A 5,601-nucleotide genomic window follows, 5' to 3' on the forward strand; every position below is an offset into this window, starting at 1 on the left:
GATTATGTCAACACAAACCCCAAGAATCTGATTGATTCAATCAATTCAATTACAAAGTAAGTTGTTCATCACTATGTAGGTCAAACATCTAAATGAGTGACTGGGTTTTAAAGTGAATTGACTGGATGTTTTGGCATCATTTAGACATAACTTGGGACACCGAAAAGTTAAATGACTTGGCTGCTCCTGTAAAACCTCATTCTTTCAATGTTGGTTAATTCAAAATAACATTTAATTTGAAGCAAGTGTGATCCATAGCCATTTGGAGAAAGTTTTTCCATTAAAAATGCACAGTTAATACAAAGTATGCTTAACATGTAACTCGAAGTGGAAATTTCATCTTTCTAACAACTTGGCGACTTTTAGGAAGTAAATCAGTAAGGAGAAATAGGCAGAAAGTTCTGCAGTCTCTTTGTTTGAAGTTGGTCAGCATTTCTGAAGCTCCTGGTTTTTTACAGGCCAGCATTAAATCCTTGAAGGAACTGGTTTGTTAAATGCTTTTCTTATGTGAAAATAAGATCCCAGATAATTCAAAAGCCCTTTATTTTGAATTTGCCTTTATTTTTTCAAACTGCCAAATATCAAGGAATGAGATTTCAATATAGATCCTGTTCTGGAGACTCTTTCTACTTCTCTGGGCAGTGGTTCTGGAGTCATTCCCCTTTGACAAAACATGGAAGTTAATGAAAAAAAAATGACATTGGCATTGAGAATTTTTTGGGTGGTAGAGGAATTGTAATTCAATAAAGCAAAGTGGTTCTTGGGACTCACCCTAAGCAAAGGTATGGTTTCTCTTCAGAACCCCTCTGTTCCCTCTTTCTGTATTCTATTTTTCTCTTTTGAAAGCCCTAATCCTCTGAGGAGTTTATTGCTCATATAGAATCCTTGTTGAGCTAACGCTATCCATGAATTTTACCTTCCTATCCATACTCTACAACCCTGCCTCTCATTCCTTCAGAGGCCTGTTTATGATTAGTTAATCAAATGCATTCAGGGCAGCACCATGGTATCTAGATATCAAGAAAAGAATACTTGATTTGTAATGGGATTAGCTGAGTTTGAATGCTGCCGCTGCCATCTACTACCTGTATGACCTTCAGCAAGTCATACCAACTCTTGGGGCCTCAGTTTCCTCATATGCAGAATTGGGACATTGAACTAGATGACCTCCAAGGTCATTGGGGCTTAAATAAAGTGGATTTAAGTTATTAACAAATAGAATTTTGGGGCAGCTAGGTGGTGCAGTGAATAGAGCACCGGCCCTGGAGTCAGGAAGACCTGAGTTCAAATCCGGCCTCAGACGATTGACACTTACTAGCTGTGTGACCTTGGGCAAGTCACTTAAACCCAATTGCCCTTCCCCCCTCCAAAAAAAAGAAAAAATTAGAGCCATAAAAAAAAACAAATAGAATTTAATTTCCTAAAAGTATATTTTCATTGTGTAATATAATGCATATTATTTGCAACTTAGAAATGGGCAGTCTCTACAAAAGTACTCCTTTAGTTCCTTATTTTGGCACAGAAGTGACAGTGAGTACTCAAAGGCTTTGCCAGCTGAGTTCAAGTACTGGCAGATTCTACAAAGTTGATTAAGGCTTTGATTATAGCAATAGGCTGTGTCTGCTGTCAGGACCAGCCCAGCTAAGGACAAAGAGATCCATCAACATGAGGTTGGCCAATGGGTGACAGATTTTTTTCTTTCCTTTTTTTTGGCCATGGTGACCAGCGGAAAGGATAAAAATACAAAATGGCTCTTAGGCGTAGTCTGTCTCTTTCTGTTGGCAGGGGCAGCTAAGAACTCTGTGGCTGGTTTTCTTTCTACAGACATTAGTTTAACTGTTGGTACTCTATATGTGCGAGCCTGGAGTCCAGGGATCAACAAATTGATATGCCGCTGGAAGGACACATTCATTTTGGTATGCTCAGTATAAAGGAAACCAGAGGACATAAAGAAGTTGCAGCCAAATGGAATCGTGGCTCACAGCATCTCAGACAAGCAAAAAAAAAGAATTGGCAGAGTTGGTGTTATTGTGCTCTCACAGTGGAAATTCTTAGCCTGGGTGACATGGACTTAAATTTTTTTTTTATAATTGTATTTCAGTATAGGGCAACTAGGTGGCACAGTGGATAGAGTGCTGGGCCTGGACTCTGGAAGACTCCTTTTCCTGAGTTCAGATCTGGCCTCAGACACTTACTAGCTGTGTGACCCTGGGCAAGTCACCTAACCCTGCTTGCCTCAGTTCCTCATATGTAAAATGAGCTGGAGAAGTAAATGGTGAAGATTTCCAGTATCTTTGCCAAGAAAGCTCCAAATGGGGTCACAGAGAGTGGGATACCACTGAAACATCTGAACAACAACAAATTTCAGTATAATTGGTATCATTTGTAGTACTATGTATTATATTTTATGCATTTAAACTATTACATTGAGAAGGAGTTCAGACTGGCAAAGGGATCCAAAACACAAAAATGGCTAAGAAACTCTCTCATAAAGGCAGCAAGAAACATTGGACAATTTGTCATCTCTCCCGGTTAGCATGAGTAAACAGACTACTGGGGAGATCGTTGCAGCTTCTGCGTCAACATCTGTTGCAAAGAATCAAGGAAGAGAAATTCTAAGAAGTACTTGATGAAATCCTAATTAAGTCAACATATACCTTAGTACTCAACTGCAGCGCCATGGTTCACTTAATGTAATGGAAAGATAGCTTGATTTGGCATCAAAGGACTTGAAAATTCTCATATGACTGCTTAATATGTATGTGACTTTGAGCAAGACCCAACCCCCTTTTTTAAATGAGAAGACAGGCCTTTATCACCTCTAAGGTCTTTTCTAGCACTCAGTCTATGATCATGTGATCCATTTGCCTTTGAAGTTACATAATTCACCCCAAGATGTTAGTGACTGATAATAGTTTAATGTGTTACCACTCCTGTGTTAAAATTTGCACTTTAGCAGGAGTCTTTTCCCAAAGGGATGAGTCCTGTGGGATTGTTTCAGCAGCCAGTGGGGAATTTTTTTTGGTGTGGTTTTCTTTTAGGGTTTCCTTTAAAACCCTGTCTGCCTGAAACAAACGAACAAAGGAAGACTGCTCCTGATGAAACTATATCTAAAGCTGTACAGAATTTAAAAGTTTTGCCTTTTATCTGATGTGAGAATCTAGTGGACGTACAGTACCCAGAGGAAGAATTTAGTGTCTTCTGATAATCCACAAATTTGAGAAGTCCAAGCCATTGCTGGGTCCTCAATTTCAGATAAAGATTGTGTGTGTGTGTGTGTGTGTGTGTGGTGTGTGTGTGTGTGTGTGTGTGTGTGTGTGTGTGGTTTTTAAAGAAATGCATCTTTTTGCCTGCCTATTTCTTAGAAGGGTTTATTTCTGCAAACATCAGAAAAAAGGCAAGTTTGTCTGAGGGAAGAACTGGAGCAGCTTTGGAAGGAAGTACAATTATGTTTTGGGGAAATAAAACTTCGAAATATTAGTGTAAAGTTGTGAAATGAAACTCCCTTTATAGACATCAGTCACTGACATTTGCTTTTGGGTTTCTAAATCACTTTGGATGAAAAATTATGTTTTTTTTTTTTACGAGGCTTTATTTTTCTGGAGCTGGAGTGCCCTGAATTCAAAGCAATGAAAATGTGTATAAGGCAACAACAGTGAGACTGGCTAAAAAACGAAAAATTCAAGCAACCAGCTGGTTTGTTTGCTTATAGAGCGTTGACATTTAGATTGATTTTCCTGTTGGATCAGCTGGTTGTTTTTGATGCTATTCACTTAGATTTTAATTAAAAACATTTATTAAGTGCTCACTGTATGCAGAATATATATGCTGTTCATACTGCTAGGTGCTGAGAATATGCAATGTTTAGGTAAGATAAAAGTCACTTTTATTCTAGTAGGGAGATAAGACACTACTACAAATAATCATAAGACCCATTCATAGATCATAGAATCATAGATTTGGAGATAGAAGGGATCTTAGAAGTCATCTAGTCTAATAACCCACATTTTAGAGATGAAGGTAGATGAGTATCAGAAGGGTCAATTGTCACACTCTAAGTAGGAGAGCTAAGATCCTTGAATGAAGTAGTGATAAATGGTGGATATAAAACAAAATACTCTATGAGCCTGCAGGGGAAAATTGTTACCAACTGGGGCACTCTCAGAGGCTCCCTGCAGGAAATTACATTTGAGTTTGGTGTCATGGAGAAAACATAAAAATGCAGGTTTTCCTCCCTCCTCCCTCCCTCCCTTCCTTCCTTCCTTCCTTCCTGCCTTCCTGCCTTCCTTCTTTCCTTCTTTCCTTCCTTCCTTCCTTCTTCCAAAGAGGGTTTGTATCAGGTGGGATGTCAATTCAGTTTTTTTAAAAAATTTAATTTCTGACAAGCGTCTAGAAGAATCTTGCTCACGAAGAGTACCAAACTTTTGACAATACATTTATGTGGACATAGCCAGTTCTTTCTCTATCCATCTACCCTTTGGCACCTCCTTTGCAATTTCAGCTCTTTTTTTAGCTTTACATTTTAGTTTCTTATGAAGTTCTTATCAAGAAGAGCTAGGTATAGTCTACCTCTTCTGGCCTATCTGATATCCCTTTGGAGTAGGATTCCCCTCTGAAGATAGAGAAATATTGTGAAAGGGAAAATGCAAGTGAATCTAATTTTCACTTTTATACATGCTTTAAACACGGGCCTGGAAAATCTGCATACGCTTTACATTTTCTCATTCATATATTCCTTTGAGTGCTTACAGGTGAAATGCTACACAGAACATAATAGGAACACTACCAAAGTCTTTGGGGCTACCCAACTATTTCACATGAGGCAAACAATGAATTCATCCTATTCCCTTTCTACACTGTAACCCCAGCTCACCATCAGACTTCAAAGAGAGAGTAGTTTCTGTTGGCAATCAACCTTCCTTCTTAGGACACTGTTTAGTTAATGGCCAGGAACATTGCAAAATATTGCTATAGATAGGGTATTTTAGAGTTTATCTGCTTCCTCTGGCATCAGAGTGGTTTTTACACAATTTGGCAGGAGCAATTAATGCAGAATTTTTTTTTTAAATCTTATGCATCTACATACCTGTTTCCTCTTTTTGCCCCTCCTCCTTTTTAAAAAACAAAAACAAAAGCCCAAACAATCCCCACCAAAACATAACAAAAAAGCAGAACTACCACTCTAGAGACTTTATATATATGAACAAGGGTGATTATTATGATCATAAGAATGATGTCATAATGTTCAGATGATTATGTCAAAAACAATGGCAATTCTACGTTACCCATACCGTGCTTTATTGCAGATTGACTGCTAATATTCTGCAGTGAAGACAAGCAGAGTTATTGGGGCCAGAAGACACTACAGAGTTCAGCTATGTCCCTAGTGCAAGGGAACTGGTTTAACACTCACTTCCTAGGCAAACCTAATGGTATCAGCGCTATTTGTCGTTTTCAAGTTTCAGGACATATGACTTTCCTGAAGTTTAGCCAGATCTGTTTAATAATGGAATCATGTTGTGATAGTGTGCTACTGGTTTCCTAGTTGAGAATATCCAACATACTCACAAACATTTTAACTTGGGGGTGGGTAGGACGGAG

The sequence above is a fragment of the Trichosurus vulpecula genome, chromosome 4, assembly GCF_011100635.1.
Source record: "Trichosurus vulpecula isolate mTriVul1 chromosome 4, mTriVul1.pri, whole genome shotgun sequence".
Classification (NCBI taxonomy): domain Eukaryota; kingdom Metazoa; phylum Chordata; class Mammalia; order Diprotodontia; family Phalangeridae; genus Trichosurus; species Trichosurus vulpecula.